General features: G+C 35.3%; 1 protein-coding gene across 7 annotated transcripts in view; it reads right to left on the reverse strand.

The window, feature by feature from the left end:
• The window catches only part of GAS2 (growth arrest specific 2), a 168,314-nt gene that overhangs the window by 97,874 nt on the left and 52,212 nt on the right, over positions 1-18,228 (reverse strand). The window lies entirely within an intron of this gene.

Consider the following 18,228-nt stretch of genomic DNA (forward strand, 5'->3'; position numbering starts at 1 on the left):
CTACTATAGCTATAAGAACTCAGGAAAAGATTGGCAATTTTTTGTATCATTCCCCTAAATTTGAATTTCATCTTTTAAACAGTTTTCCAGTAGAACTTTCTGTGATAATATTGGTAGAAACGTTCTATATCTGTGCTACCCGTTGTAATAATCATGAGTAATTACTAGTGGCATGTGGTCATTGAGCACTTGAGCTGTGGTGATTGTGACTGAGACTGATTTCTAAATTTTATTCCTTTTTAATCAACTTATACTTAAATAGCCACATGTGGCTTGTGGCTATCATGTTAGGGACTTCATAATAGGGAAAATAAAGCCATTATTTGGAGGTTTAGAAAGTCCAATATTTGACCATTATTTGGAGGTGTAGAAAGTCCAATATTTGACCACTTGACTACTTTCCCTCTAACTAATATTGTCCTCGTTTCCTTCAGGCCCCTGGATACAGTTACTGAGGTACACAGCTATGTCCATCATTTGGAAAGAGTTTACTGACATGCTACAGAGAAGAGCATGTGCCTGCCTAGTTACCGTGCTGTGGGTGTCACAGCTTCAGAAGGGCAACAGTGATTAATTATATTTATAATACTTATAATTTGCACCCACAGAACCAGGATATTTTCCATCATTTTACTGCCACGGTGCCAGATACAGCGCTTCACACATAAGCAGTCCTGACTTTTGTTTTCTGAAACACACGGTAGGCGGGGAAGGAATGAATTAACACTGTGAGTGCCTCCATGCTCTAGGCACACAAAACATATTCTTTCACACAGATCATCCTTTTTAATTCTCAAAAAGTAATGCCATGAATTAGGTATATAATAGTATCTCCATTTTCCAAGACGGAAAAACTGAGCTCATACATAGTTGAAATCAAATCATTCAGCCTCTTATACCCATACACTTCTAACCGTTCCATGAAAGCTCACTATTGCCTGGAATTTAATATAGTTCAGCATTTGATTTATTTCCCAAGGTTTTAGCCAGGTAACATTAAAATAAAGAATTATGTATTTTCTTTCACCTATTAAACCTAGAAAAAATGGAGAGAATGGTATCTTTAGTTCTCCATAGGCAGTGAACTGAAAATTTAATACTAGTAGTTTATTTTTTTAACTTTACTAGTAGTTTAAATAATCCATTTTTCACAAAAGTTTGAGACAAAATAGTCCCCTTGATTACATCAAGTAGACATTTTAGATATAAAACAGAAGAGATATATAAAAAAAGAAATGGAAATTGCCAAGAACTAATATCTTTCCTTTTCCAAAGGGTATATAGAATGTACTTTCAAATATGCAGGCAATAAAGTCACTCTTTCCGTGATGGAATCAAAGTTTCCACTGTATCCCCTTGCTCCTTTTAGTTTTGCCATATATATTATTTTTAAAAAAAAAAGCTCTCAATAAAATTATTTCATTGAACATTCACAGTACCAAGGTATATGAAAATAACTACCAGGCGGCTTTAGAAAGGATGAAAATATATTCTTCAAGACAAAATTACTGAAATTAAAAATGGGAAAAATTATTTCTGGTACCATCAACCTCTACTGGGGACTCAGCAATAGATTTCATGTCTCAGACAGAGTGAGCTATGATTTAGGACAATAGCAACTGAACTTAACGGCTTTGAATTCAAAATCAATCTTTCCTATCCTTTGTCTTTCCAAGATACATTCCATTCTATAGAATGGGTCCCACAGCAAAATACAGTGTAAATTTCTTATATTGTAACAATATAAGAATATTTACATTAATTAAAAAATATAATTAAATAAGGTTTCTCAGTAAAATTCTAGTGAAAGTGAAACTGTTAGTCACTCGGTCGTTACCAGCTCTTTGAGACCCCATGGACTGTAGCCCGCCAGGCTCCTCTGTCTATGGGATTCTCCAGGCAAGAATGCTGGAGTGGGTTGCCATTCCCTTCTCCAGGGGATCCTCCCAGACCAGATATTGAGCCCAGATCTCCTGCATTGCAAATGGATTCATTACCATCTGAGCCAGCTAGATACACCTTGTAAAGTACCCCTGGTACACCCTGTAAAATCATAAAAAAAATTATTTAAATTAAAAGCTAGAAAAAGATGTTAAGTATTTTAAATTATTTGAAATTATTTCTGGTATAAAATAAAATGATACTGGAAATGAAGGTCTAGTGTTCAAAATTCACATTTAAAAGATGAGATGGACAATAAAATGTTACGATGTTAATTAATTGAAAACTTATGTCCACATTATAATCTGCAAACATATGTTTACAACAGCTTTATTCATAATTGCCAAAACTTGGAAGCAATCAAGATGTCCTCAGTAGGTGCAGAAATAAACTGCTACATATCCAGAAAATGGAATAATATTCAGTGCTTTATGAAAAGACACAGTGGAACCTTAAATGTATATTACTAAGTAAAAGAAGCCAATCTAAAAAGATTTCATATTGTATAATTCCAAATATATGACATTCTGAAAAAGGTAAAACTATAGAGATAGTTTTTATCTTTGTTATTATCGCGTTTCCCTGATAGCTCAGTTGGTAAAGAATCTTTCTGCAATGCAGGAGACCCCAGTTTGATTCCTGGGTTAGGAAGACCCGCTGGAGAAGGGATAGGTTAACCACTTCAGTATTCTGGCCTAGAGAATTCCATCCATGGATTGTATAATCCATGGGGCTGCAAAGAGTCAGACAAGATTAAGAGACTTTCACTATAGAGACAGTAAAATAATTAGGGGTTTAAGAGGAGGGAGGTAGAATCAGGTGATTCATCATGAGATTCATCACACTGGGTTTTTAGGGCAGTGAAACTATTATGAATGACACTATAATGGCATATATATGTCATTATACATTTGTCAGATCCCATAGAATGTACAATACCAAGAGTGAACCTAAATGTTACAATGGACTTTGGGTGACAATGACACATCAATGTGGATTCATTGATTATAACAAATTTACCATTCTATACTTTTTGCTCAATTTTGCTATAAACCTAAATCTATTCCAAAAATTAAATTCTATGAAAAATTTATTATGTAATCGAAAGTTATTTAAGAAGCATCAGAGGCTTTACAGTGGAGAAAATATAGGAAATTCAACAAGAAATGCATTCTTTCCATTTTTATTTGCATTGTGCCTAATTTTACATATACATCCACATGGGAATCATTATCTAAATGCTATGTTACTATAAAAAGCTTCTGTTCTCCCAACTAATGGTTTACGTATGACTAAACAGAGATTAGCTTAAAAATTCCTGAAGTCTAGTCCTACACTTGAAAATTCAGTTAATTGGTGAGGCTCTCTAAAAATTTTAAATAGAAATTTAATCTGATTCAATTCAACCAATCATTATTAAATCACAGCTCTACTCCAGTTCTAACATTAGGTACTGGAGGCAGACAAGGCCAAGGTTCATTTCTGGAGACTCTCAGTTTCTTTGAGAACAGACTTAAAATCATGCTATTATATGGTAAGAAATACAACAGAAGCTTAAGCATTTAAACAGAAGTTTAAATTTGGTATTTTGGAAAATTTTAGGATGTGTCTTTATCAGACATCATTATTAATAAAGCCTCACAAAGGAGCAACATTTTACAAAAGTGAAGGATTTAAGTTCCCACCAAACCTAAGAAACGAAGAGCAATGCATTCCATAAAGTGAAAATCTGACAGAGACATGGATGTTATGATGAGTATAGAATGCATGTGGAGGAGAAAATGAGACAAGAAAAGTCAATTAGCCCAGGATCACAAGGGTATTTTATGTCTAACAAAAATTACTAATATTGTAATCTCAACTGCAACTTATAAACTCAAAGGCCCAGAAGAAGTCAGGCAGATTAAATAACAGAATGAAGTGGCTAGCTCTAAGGGACTATAAGAAGAGGTGGAGACTGTGGAAAACTAAAGAGATCATGCTATGTCTAGGAGGGGCAGCTGTATTTATTTAGTTCTAACTCTGCTGCCACAGAGAAATGCAGTCACAATTTCTTGTTAGGTCTTCCAATTATTTCAGAATAATTTGGAAGTCTGGATAGTTTAATGTGAAAATACTCTGGATTTAAACAATCAGATCTGTAGGCAAATATATGTAGTTGCCAGTTTAAAATCTCTCTGTTCATAGTGGGGAATAATTTAAAAATAAATAAATAAATAACATTTTAAACTAAGAAGTACTAAATCAATTATATGCACACTTTGGAAAATTAACTAGGTCTTTTGTTGTCAAAGATGGAAGGAAGGAATAAAACAAGTTTTTTTTAGACAATTCTACAGAAGTTTGGACTTGATGGCTCAGACCATAACAAATCTGCCTGCAATGCAGGAGACTTGAGTTCTGTCTCTGGGTCAGGAAGATCCCCCAGGGAAGGAAACGGATACCCACTCCAGTATTTTTATCTGGAGAATTCTATAGACAGAGGAGCCTAGTAGGCTATAGTCCATGGGGTCACAAAAAGTCAGACACAACTGAGCAACTAACACTTTCACTTTTTTTCCCCACAAAAAAACAGTGATTTTTCTTTTGCCACTTCCATCTTGGAATACCTCTAAATCACAGCTATAGTATTCAGACTGAAAGAGTGAGGTCTGAATGGAAAAAAGAGAAACAGTCTGTGAATATGCAAGATTTCTTAAAGAAAGGAGTGTTGGACTGGCAAGTGTGACAGTCCCTCAGAGTCTCAACAAAATTAACCGTAATTGTTAAGTATTACTTATAGAAACTCAAACAAATTGATGATACTTCAAAAAACGTTTTTGAGAGTGTATGTCAGTTTTTTGGGTTCTTTCTACAATCAAGAAATTACCTTAAGGAAATAGACAGGAAAATTCTTTTAAAATGTATCTCAAATTTTTCCTTTCCAGCAACATTTTGTACATTCTAAGGTATGATAATTTATGACTATTGGCAGCAGATTTCAAGTTCACAGGGTTCTAATATTTTGGTGAAAACTCCTTTTTAGTACCCATCCATATGATATCCAATAAAGAAAAACATTTTCAAAAGTCCAAAGATTGCCTTACGGATGGATGGATTCCAGGAAATTCCTTATTTTAGTGCTGATTTCTAAACACTTTTTGAGCAGACATTTTAAAAATAATTTATGGACTACAGAGTTGGGGCATTGTAAATGCCCATAATGGTATCGCCATAGATGCGCAGTAAATTTGGAACATATTTTTTATACTTTTAGTAATTCAAAGAGGAAAGTTTTAAGACTGCAAATCACCAGCAATAAGATGGTGATCAAGAATGCTTGTTTAATCTATTTAACCTTTGGATCCTCAGGTTCATCATTTGTAACTTCTTATGAGAATTAAACAAGATATTTTGGAAAATGCCTAATACCAATCCTAGACCATAGTTTATTTCCAATTAATGTTATTTTTTTCAAATACATGCCTACTTTCAGTCTATTTACACAAAATACCCTGATGAGAGTTGAAAAACAGTTACATCATCACATCTGTAATTAATAAAATAAGCCCACAAATACATAGGAAAAGTTTGAGATTTTACATTCATGAAGAGAAGTGTTAGTCACTTAAGTCATTTTGGACTTTTTGCGATCCCATGGACTGTAGCCGCAAGGTTCCTCTCTCCATGGAATTCTCCAGGCAAGAATACTGGAATGAGTTACCAATTCCTTCTCCAGGGGATCTTCCCAATCCAGGGATTGAACCCAGGTCTCCTGCATTGCAGGCAGATTCTTTACCATCTGACCCACCAAGGGTCAGATTTATAAAGACAGAGAGCTCCTTATACTATGGCTTGCGTGATTTATATTAGCCTGGCTTCTACCTACTGACCTTAGGACCACGGTCCTTCACTCTTCCATAGCCACGCTATGGAAAAGTGGCTTCCATAGTGGCTTCTAGAGCCTTCCTTAGGCCCCCACTTCCATAGTGGCTTCCACGGTCCTTCACTCTTCCATAGCCACACTAGCTTCTGTTCCCACCTTCCCACCCTCCCCATTCTCCCTCCAACCACACAGCCCTTACACAGAACTGTTCTCTGCCCTTTCTACATCTCTGTCTAATTACCTCCCAATCCCAGATGATGGATCACTTACTCCAAAACACCACCCCTCAATTCCACTTTATAACTGCTTAAAACCCATAGTGTTCAAGTGCTCTTGCTGCCATGTCCCCATGTGAGATTAACTGATAGGCAACAGTCTCCCACCAGATGGTTTAGTCCCGGAGGAAGGGAACAGTGTATGGTTTTGTTCACCATCTTATCCTCAGCATCTATCAAATAGTGCTTATGGAAAATTTGCTGGATAAACACGAGTATGAGTGTAGCCAAAGCATTTGCCCAGCAAAAGGCAACAGAATGGAATGGTTACAAGCACAAACTTTGGAGCTAGGCTGCCTGGATTTGAATCTTGAATCCTTACACAACTTCAGGTATGAAAACCAACTTCACTTTATGTGAAATGGAATTAATAATAGTGTCTACATCATAGGGTTGCTGTGATGGATGTATGAGTTTATATGAAAAGTTCTTGAAATGCCTGACATGTAGTAAGGTATAAGTATATGCTTGTTAGAAAACTGAAACAAAGGGAATCTTTTTTAAAAATGATATAAAATTCAGCCTGTGGCTTCAGTGACCTGCTGGGGGTTTTAATGATCACTAAAACATATAGACATGGTCTCAAAAATATTCCTCATTTCCACTTATATATCTTGCCGTCCAGGATAACTATCAAATTATTATATTTCTCTCCCAAACATAACTTTCTTCTGTTAGTTTTTGTCCCCACATCATTGTAGTTTTTCAAACCTCAAAAAGCATAGTTTTGCTTTGATTCATCCCTCATCCGTTCTTACTGTGGCCAATAAGTAATCAATCCAGCTCACAGCTGTTTTCTAATAAATATGTATTAAAATATCCTGCAATATAGGATTGACACTCTTACTCTAAATACTTTAATATTTTATGTATGAACAGAGGCAGAAACTTCACAAAATATTCTTCCTATCTTTAACCCCAATCCTTCTAACAAAATCTGAACATCATCATCATATCAACTTTTCTAAATTTAATGCTTTCTGCCTCCAGCTCACTGTCTGCAAATGATTCAAATGCTTAAGCCTTGTATCTTTGAGGCTCATCAGTCTTAATCAGTCCATGTGCCAAATTCTCTTCACGAACTCTTCACATCAATCAAGTGTTCACTACTCCTAGAATATGCTTATATCTTTCCAACTTCAGTATTTGGTTCATTAACCACAAAGTTACTTTGTATTTGCCTTTTCTCTCTGTCCATCTATTAACACCAGGTCTGGGAGATTCACATTTCACTGCTTCCATGGAAACTTCCTGAACACTCTGACAAATTGACTTGTTACCTGAAGCCCTATAGAATCTCCTATGTGTATCAGTAGATGGTGTACAATGATGTGTTTCAATTTAAGAGTTAAGTCTATAGATGTTTGTGATTTAAAAAAAAAAAAAACTACTGATATAATGGTTTATAACTGAATATCTTTTAAGGACTATGACAATTAAGGCATATTCAAGGTTAATGCTAGAGTCCCCCTCTTACTCATTTGCTTATATTTTTTTTGAGCAGAAATGAAAGGAGTGATATGGCAGAGAGCCCACAGTACCCATGCTTCCTGGGTACCCATGGGGGCATACAGCACTGTACGTAGGAACCATGATCTTCCCTCAACTCAACTCTTCCCCAGCCTTTTCAACTGTAAAATAAAACACTGTCATCCATTTCTTTATTTATGAAAACCTGAACCAGTCTCCCTTACCTATTCTATCTAATTCATCACCAAACCCTGCCAAGCCCACCGAGAGTATAGCTCAAAACCATCTACTTCTTTCCAGTATTTCTGCTACCATCCTAGACTAAACAGTCAATAGCTTTCTAAGTGGGTCCCCAGTCCCATTTTCACCTCTTCTAATCCATTCTTCACACTGCTAATGTTTTCTTTTTAAATATTTGATCATGTTCCTGCTTAAAACAGTGAAATGATATAGTTTTGTTCTTAAAATAGAAGCCAACATCCAACAAAACTTAGCTCTGGTCTCATCTCTTGATTTTCTACTATTAAGTTCTAGTATCCATACATTCATTTACCTTTAATTCCTCAAAGTCATTCTTTGATATTCAAGGGCTTTCATATGTGCTATTTTCTATACTTGAAACATTCACTATTCCCTCTCTGCCTGACTAATGCCCATTCCTATTACAGAATAATAGAAAAATATTTCTACAAGACTAAGTTAGGTCTTCTTACTTGCTCATATACTTGGGCTTTCCCATACTTAGATGTAACAAAGCTATAATTTACTGCTGGCTTAATTATTAGCTTAGAGTTATTCTCCCTTCCCTGCCACTCCACAAGTTACCTTGTCCTGCATGTTTTAGGTGTTCAATAAATGTTTATTGAGTAATTGATAAAGCTTCATCAACGCAATATATGTTATGGTGATACAAAGTTTGAGAATCATTGATACATGCCATTTGTTGAGTAATTACCTTTGACATCTGCATTTTTATACATTCATATTTTATTTTCATAACTAGACTGTAACTACTCTCACCTTTAAGAGGTGAGAGTAATCCTTTACTGTTTTCCCTTTTAGTTATGAACATCTTGAACACAGGTACCATTCAATAATTATTTGTTGAAAAATCTAGAAGTGCAACTTTAAATAGTACTTTTTTTTTTAATATCTAGGCTACTTTTATTTATGATCTCTTTGTTTTGACATTTCGTCCAGGTTTCTTTTTTTTTTTTTCATTTGTTTTTATTAGTTGGAGGCTAATTACTTTACAATATTGTAGTGGTTTTTGCCATACATTGACATGAATCAGCCATGGATTTACATGTATTCCTCATCCCGATCCCCCCTCCCGCCTCCCTCCCCACCCCATCCCTCTGGGTCTTCCCAGTGCACCAGCCCTGAGCACTTGTCTCATGCATCCAACCTGGGCTGGTGGTCTGTTTCACCCTTGACAGTATATTTGTTTAAATGGTACTTTATATAGAATGGTTAGGTGTCAGGCAAGCGATGACATCTGAACAGATATGTGAAGGGAGTGAGGAGCAGGTCATACACACATGTGAGGAAGGACAACCCTAAGAAGACAGAAAAGCATGTGCCAAGGCCCTGTGGTGGATGGAACCTGCTTGTTGGGTTCAAAGAACAGCAAGGAAGGTCGCATGGCTCCAGTAAAGCTGGTGGAGGGGAAAGTCAGAGAGAATTATATCAGACAGGCAGCTGGGGAAGACAGCACGCAGTGCCTTACGGACTGTTAGAAATATTTCAGCTTTTACTCCAAATATGCCAACGTGCCATTGGAGAATTTTGAGCTACGAGTTGAAATGATGTAACTTAAGTTTTAAACTATCTGATGATTTAATTCATGTAAAAAGCTTATTTGGCCCAGAGTAAGAATTTAACAAATGCTTGCTTCGTTATCCTATCACAGGGAATTCACTTAATCTGAGGGAAAAAGGTCAGACATTTACTTTTCAGTCTTTAAACAATAAAGCAAATATGACAACATGGAACAAAATGCAGTATTGTTCCTCTTGTATAATTTATAATATAGTTTATATGTATATAATTATACATATATAAATGGATACACAAATTGCTACTTCTTATATGGAGCAGTGGTGCTAGCAAGCTATTCATTGGACAAGCAGCCTATGCTGGTGTGAAATTAGACATGACTAGCAAAGTAATATAAACATTGAATACATACTAGACAGCTTCATGCATGGTATGTAATGCATTTTCAAACTACTAAGGGAAACAATAGAAGGTATTCATGTAGTCAGCCCCTAAAAGCTTAAGATATATTTAAAAAGCTCTATATACTGTAAACTCAGTTACCTCATCTAGAAAACATTATGCCATTAGCCTGTAATGTACCAGTACCACCTCTCTTGGACCACACACACGTCAATATGGTGAGTACTTATATTTTAAATCACCGAGCAATTCCAGACGTGTTTAAATTAAAAAGAAACCCTTTTCCCCTGATTTTCAGCCCCTTAAAAATGTTCTTATTATAAAATCTGGGAATGTTCTCCATTAATAAATGGCATGCATAATCATTATTGATTTGTTTAAATGACCTGAATTTCTCCAAAGCATTTAGTAACAGCTCATTTCAAATTAATTAATTTTCTACTTTCCATATGGTGAGAGTGACTTTTCTTGACACAATATTCTATATCCACAGTGCTTTGAAACAGCAGTGACCACAATGAGTGCTATCAAATGTCATGAAAATAGTTCCCCAATTACACTATTTTTTACAATTTTGTCTTGCCCATGTGCCTGAATGCGGTTAAAATGCAGGATGTGAGCATGTAAGTGGAAAAGATGATATCATCGTGGAAAAATTTGATCAGGTTTGCTTTTATGCTCAGGGGGCAAAATTCTGTTGGTGCTCTGATGCAGATGAAAAAATGTGTATGTCTATGCTTGTGTGTGTGTGTGTGTGTGTGTGTGTGTGTATGTGTGTGTGTGTGTGAGCTTCCTTCTTCTAATCCAGGGTTTGTTTTAATTTTTTTTCACGTTTTCTGGAATTTCAATTCAACATGCTTTATTTTTTTGTCTTATGCTTCACATATCTTTAATGCAACCCTCATTCATACTACTAAATACTATCTTACACTTGGAACTTTTGAAACAGTTTTCCACAAAGATTTGAAGGAGAGGTCTTTATCAGCAGATCCACATAAACGTGTAACCTCTGAAACTTGGAAAATTTACCTGGCCTTTCTTCTTCTCCCCCTCATTTTGGATTGTGGGAATTCTGTTGAGTTTTACAATGGGGCTAAAAACACCCTCTCTAACATCTCTTAGCACAAAAAGCTCATCAGACGTAAACTCCAATGTAAAAAGAACATTAGAACTTGGGGAAAAAATGACTTGTTTCTGCTCATACAAAAAGGTCAGCACCTACTGGTCTAGGTAAGTAAGAAAGAAGGTAAACATAACAATAATAAATTATATTTTACTTGATCTGAAAATCTGCCTACTACCACATGCGTATATTCTCCCTGCATGCATTCTAGGTCGCTTCAGTAGTGTCTGACTCTTTGCAGCCCCATGGGCTGCAGCCTGCGGGGTTCCTCTGTCCATGGGATTTCCCAGGCAAGGGGTGGGTTGCCATACCCTCCTCCAGGGGATCTTCCAGACCCAGGGATCAAACCCATCTCTTTATGTTTCCTCCATTGGCAGGTGGGTTCTTTATCACTAGTGCCACCTGGGAAGCCTTTTTTATTCTCCCTAACAGAGAGTAAATTCCTTGAGTAGACTATATTCCTTGAGAGTAAATTCCTTGGATCTACCTTTATGCCATACTCTTTCTCACCAACAACACATACATACATAAATATCCAAATGAATAATATCATCTCCTGTTCCTAACATAAACTCACCAATTATCTATCAAATTTTAAAATGACATATATAAGTAGGACTCAATTATTATGAACTATTTATAGTTTATAATATTCTATATTATTAAAGGCTGGTAATATGTGAACTTGCTATCCTTTATGACCATTTTTATCTTTCTTTTTGAGTTATCTATTGATGAATAAAATAACACAATTTTGGAAAGCCAATAGCAATATTTATCGCTTATTATTCCTGAGCACTGAAATTCTCTGATTCCCTCTTACAGTTTTACAGAAACTTTACTTTTACCTTGGTTGTTAAATAGTGTTTTGATAGACAGCTAATTAAGGGCTGAGAAGAAACAATAGTTCTTATATTGTCATTTCACTCACCAACTGTTTTATTGGACTAGCGGGGCAGTTATCGATTAAAAGATGCAAAGAAAAACAAAAAACAAACATGACAATTTCATCTTTATGGCTTCTTCCGTGATTGAAAAACACAATCCTTAATTGCTGTAACAATACTTCATTTCAGGTCAAAAATATCTCTTGAGAATCTAGTACATGAAAGGTCCTACAGTTATTCTTCCTCCTAATACTCAATGATAAGCAAACTCATAAAATCACTGGTTATCACTCATCTCATCTTTATTTTATTTTTCAGAAACTATGGCAAACATTATAAACAGGTATTGAAATAAAATTCTCAAAGTGAATAAAACATTTGGATATTAATATGTTCATTGTATCATCATTTTTAGTTGTAGCTAGTGCTCTGAACTCAAATAATAAATGTGACAAGTGAATATATAATAACACCTACAATTAACTAAATAACCAACCTCTTCCAATATTCCCATGCTAACCAGCTAAGTTCTCCATGGTCTATTGCTTCAGGCCATCTCTTGTCAGTACTTTTAATGTCCTCAGACCCTTGTTCTTCCACTGTACCACCCTAAAATTCTCTAATCTCCTGCTTTGTCCATTCCTTAGAAAGTCAATTTTGTTCCATATGATTTTGTATTAATAGATCAAAGACTTTTGAGCTAAGCAAAACCAGTAGAGGAAGGAATTTCCAACTTGATAAGAACTGAAGTCTTAAGGATTAAAAAGCATCTCATAATAACATCTGGATCTACAAGTAAATGTTTGCATTGGTCCATTGATTCATTCATTCACTTATTTATTCATCCAAACCATGTCAACTGAGCACCTATATGCCAGTTATTATGACGGATCCACATATGAATAAAACACAAACCATGTTTTTGACGATCTTAGAGTAGAATAAAGGAATAAAGAAAGAACAAGACAATAGCTAAATATCATAATATGGTGCAGGTGCTCTAACAGACGAGAGCCAATTTGTAGACCCAGAGCCCAGTGAATGAAAGGAATGTCGATCTCAAGCCTTTGCTGTAAAGCTTCCTTCTAATAATCAACTGTTTACTATGCTTTAGGGAAACAGAGGAGAAGGCAATGGCACCCCACTCCAGTACTCTTGCCTGGAAAATCCCATGGACAGAGGAGCCTGGTAGGCTGCACTCCATGGGGTCACAAAGAGTCGGACACGACTGAAGTGACTTAGCAGTAGCAGCAGCAGGGAAACGGATATGCCTTGTGGGGACCAGGAGATAGACAGGTACCTGACCTAAGTCCATGTTACACTATGACTATTGTGCCTTTGAACACATCAGTAGTTAATTTTATTTTATTTTTTCCTGAATGTGTATTTGGCATGGGTATTCTTAGCAGTTTTCAGAATTTTTATTCCCTGAGACAGGGAATAAATTCATTTTTGATAGGACCAATTAAGATATCACAATTCTGAAAAAATTCAGGAATTCATACTACTATCCAGATGTAGTTGTGCCAGATATGGTCTTTTCACTGAAATATAAGAATAAATATTCTGGTCCTTGGCATGCATCTATTGGCATGGAAAATGTAATTTTCTTAATCCTGACAAATAGAAAACTCCAGGATCAGTTTACATATACTTGACAAAAATAACAGAGCACTTAACTATCTTGCACATCAGCTTCAGCTCTGTGACATAACCTATAGGGACCATGAGGATTTCAACATCCCACAAGATATCAAACTCTTCCACTATCATGATATTTTACTGATTTGATACTGAAGAGCAGGAATAGGAGGAAAAATAGATAACTTCATAAAATATATTCATTTTATCAGGTGTAAGATAAATTCCATGAGTATCCAGGAAGGGAGTTTTGCCAACGAAAAAAAGTTTCTGAGTCCAGTAGTGTAGACAATGTAGGAAAATTGCCTTGTTTGTAAAGGACGTCTGTGCTCGCCACATCATGCAAGAGTTCCTAGCTAGCTATGGTTGTCTGATGGAGGTTGAATCTCAATTTTAGGATATGAATGCCAATGAAACTTGAATGGTTTACAACGAACTTAGTGCCAGATAATCACCTTGGCCATATTTTCAGTTGTCGCCAGCAATACTCTACTATAGAGTAAAAGTGTCACCTATGGAATTAGTTCAATCAGGCCTGAAGATCCAGGTAAATTTTATAAGCATTACTCACTTCCTATCCTACCCACCTTTTCACGCTACTTTTTCCCTCAGTCTGCACATATAAATCTACATCAAGTCCCCTATGCCTAGTTGACAAAGGGTGAAAAAATAGTCAGGAGCATTTTCATATCATTCCATATTATACACCAACATTTATGCTATAGCATGTAAGCCCCATTAAGGTATATTCCTTTTTGCCTGTAAAACCCTATAAATAGGGAAGCTTGGCAGGCTACAGTCCATAGCGTCGCAGAGAGTCGGACATGACTGAGCAACTCAGCATGCATGTGCTGTAAGAAGGTATAGAACTGAAAAAACTCACAAAGATAAAAACTTTAAGCAAGACATTTCATTATCCCTAAGCTAGAGATGAAAATTTTGTCCAGTGTTTAGGGACTCAGAGAAATAAGGACAAGAAAATTTCACTTTATAATAGGAAATAATTGACTTTATTCAAAATTTGAAGATATTTATATTTATTTCCTTTAGTTCCAAGGAATTTGACTTTATTACTAACTTCCCTATTTTTTCCTTCTCAAACCCAGACAGCAAAATAGCCCATCAAAAATCATTTATTTATATATCATTCTACCTCTATTTCCACCTTGTCATGATTTACTCTGTTGGTTTAATACTGGCAATATATTGGCATTTCAAAATCACAGATTTCTTAAGAAATATTCAATTATTTTAGTTGCATAGCTAGATACAGGTTCCTGTAGAATAATCACAGCTGAGATTTTCTTTTCAAAAACCTTTTATCACTTCTACCAAACTTTCCTGTTCTGTCAGAGATGTCAGCCACACACACAAATTTCTCAATTTCTCTGAATTCAATCTTGAGAAGATATTCTCTCAATAAAATGTGCTATTGATTTTTGAGGGGAAAACTCTAATATTTATGTTGTATTTAATTCCTGGATGATACAACATCCTGAGGTACTGCGATCTCACAGCTCAGAGAACCAGGTATTCTTGATGGGCAAATGTACTCTGGGTATTCTATCTGACTAGGATGTTCTTTCCCCTTTGCCGTAAACAAGGGCTGGATTCCACATTTAGACGCTGAATGCTCAGTTCCTTCCGTGGAGCATAATGCAGCATTTACCAAGTAACAGAACTTCTTTTTTTTTTTTCCCTTTCTCCCTTCATGTACTTCAAACCTGATCTGACCACCCAGGGCTCTTTGAAGTCAAAGGAAGCTCTGAACCTAGGGAAACTCTGATGTCTGGGGTAGAGTCTCTTAAGATAAATGAGACAAACAGAAAGGAATGTTGGGAGAAAAAGAGAGGTTGAATCTTTTGAGTATGTTTGAACCATGTCAATGCCCCAGTGGTTCAGAGAATCATGTACACAAATCAGCAAGTTATGACTGGGAAGAAAAGCAGTAAATATACAGTAAGAAGGGGTTCCTGCAATGGAACTCTTTAGATCAGGACATGAAATTTCATATATCGATGTAATGATTATTTTGTTTTGATTGGAGATGCCAGGTTGAGTCAGGCAACTAAGGGTCAAAAGGCATAAAACCTAACCTTGGACTTATCACTTGTTTTGGTTTTCATATCTAAGTTGGAAAGTTAATTCTGTTCAGATTTTTGCTGTTAAAGTTCCTCAGATCTTGGATTGTTAAAATTTACTTTTATAGTGAATTGATCAGATTATGGTATATTTAAACTAATCAAAACCAAATTATATATTCACTTGCAGCCCACTGGACTCAAATGCTTCTGCCCAGCTATGGCCTAATTTTGTGAAATCTCTGCATTTCTCCCATGCAAAATGAGAAAACCCAAAGGCTAAGATTAACTACTTATAGCTAAAAACACAGAGTGGCTATTTTTTAAATTGATCCACTGATGCTTGGAAAGAGTCATAGGATATAATTTATCTTCATTCAGGGTATTTTATTAAGTCAGAATAGGCTATGAGTCATGCATTTATAACTAAAATATTAAATGCGTAAACTGTCTAACCTATTTATTCAATTTACTTGCAAATATTAATAGTGTTTAAATCACTCTTAACACAGACATGCTTCACACATACCAGACATAACTTACTCACTCTAATGTGTTTACACAGCTGTAAAATTCCCAAATTAACTATCAATCAGGAAAAGTAAAAATATTACTATGAGAATAAGAACATGAGATTTAAGCTGCTGTAAAAAATTACAAAGGACTTCCTACAATGTGACTTTAGATGGGATCAAATTTGTTGCTGATTTTTTTAAAGTAATTCTGTTTTAACATCTTCCTAAACATAATAGTTTTAGTAATTCAGCAAAGTAATTGGCCAGCTCATCTATCTTTTCCACAGTTGTTCTTAAATTTCAAAATGCCAAGGTGGAAAATAATTACTTACACACGTAAGCAAACATAATATTGTGACCTTTATATTGTAACCTTCAATTTGAAAGTCTCCTTTTTTTTCCTAAGGGAAATAGTCCATTTAAACTCAACTACCTGGGTTTTAGTAAGTCTATTCTGGTTTAAATTTAGATTTAATAATAACAAAATATTGTAGAATCTCATATAACAACTATTTCTGTTTATAGACAAAGATGGATTGAAAAACCATGAATTGTGACAAAATTATATTTATGAACAATAATAGCTATGAAGATATTAGCCATTTGGCTTTTCATCTTTTGGAAAATTTCTCATAAAACTCAAAAAAGAAAAACTAGCTGTCTTTGCATTTTTCATAAAATAAAGCACATGCTATTTTGATTTAAGCTGCTTTGGAAGTAAGTTGTGAAATATATGAATTTTGCCAAGGGCACAGAAGGCAATTCAGTCAAAAGCAATTGTGTTAACTTCTAACTCAGAGTAAATTTGACTTTCTAAGCACTGAAAGTTAGGTCATAATGGTTTTTAAAAACCTACAGTTGTTTAATTATGACGGTTGAGCTTTCATGCTAAAATATGTTTATCATAATCAAAATACACGTGAGTTTTTTATTCACTTAAACAAATGACTTAGGGTCAAGAAAGCCCTTCAAGTTGTTTAGTAAAAGCTTGTTGCAGTTGTACTTACTTTGAAAGGAAAATTTCCTTTGTTTCTTTTTATGTTTTATAGTTTTATTATAAAAATAATATAATTTGAAATAAATGTTTCAAAGGAAATAGCTAGCAAACTCTTGACCTCTAGCTATCCTTAATATTACATATTTTTATGGAGATTTGGGGTAAATATACATATATTTGGATATAACAGCTACATGCTAGCACTAAACTTTCACAAAACACTTTTTCTTCTGATTTCCTCTAGTTAATCTGAAATTCTCACCAGGATCTTTTAACTCTCTCAAATGGGGAAGAGAGGTAACATTTATCATGAGATTTTCTGTTTCATACTCTCTGGGAGGCACAGATACAGGCTTTTTAATCCTATTTTACAGATAATGAAGCCAAGGCTCAGACATACCCACTCAATAAATAATAAAACTAGAACCCAAGCAAAATCTGTTCAATATCAAAGCCTTTGTGCAATAGAGTAATGCTTTAGGGGGCTATCTTACACTTGACAGTCTTATAATTCTATTCAGGGATCTTCGTTTCTGTTTTAAAAAGCAGAAGTTTACAAAATAAAACCAGAAAACTGTACCTCATTTACTCCTTGCTAATTGGAAGAGTTCAAGATCTTAATAAGGAGACAATGAGCTTTCTTTTCTCAACAATAAATAATACAAATAGAGGTTGCAGGATCTAGACAATACTAAGTTTATGCTTTCAAACAAGTCTGGGCACAACACTTTTTTTCCTCTGTTAATTATTTTAGAGTGAATTTTCTATACACACTGTCCTACTAGGCATCATGTTTTCTCATTAGTGAAGAGAAGTAGAGGCCAATTACATTACAATGGAAGTCACAGAGAAATATAGGTGTCCTAACAGTTCTAACATTAAATTTGTATTTTCATAAGCAATTTCTTCATGTCTAAGCTATGCAAGGAGAACCAAAATGAAAGAGCACTTGACTTGGAAAGAGGACCTCTATGCCAAGTTCTTACTCCATCATTTACTAGCTGGGTGATCGTTCACAAATCATCTAATCTGCCTCTAAATGTAGAAAAATGAACTCAGTGGTTCCCAAACTTTGCTGCACATCAGAATCACCTGCAGAGTTGTTTAGATACCCCACCCCCCAGATCCCTCTCCATATGGATTAAATTGGAAAGTTCAGGTAAAGAAGCCAGGCCCCACAGTTTTTAAAGATCTTCAGGTGATTCCTTGGCCCAGCAAGGTTTGGGAGCCACTGAACTAAGTAACACTTTCA

The sequence above is a fragment of the Odocoileus virginianus genome, chromosome 28 (genome assembly GCF_023699985.2).
Source record: "Odocoileus virginianus isolate 20LAN1187 ecotype Illinois chromosome 28, Ovbor_1.2, whole genome shotgun sequence".
In the NCBI taxonomy this organism is placed as follows: domain Eukaryota; kingdom Metazoa; phylum Chordata; class Mammalia; order Artiodactyla; family Cervidae; genus Odocoileus; species Odocoileus virginianus.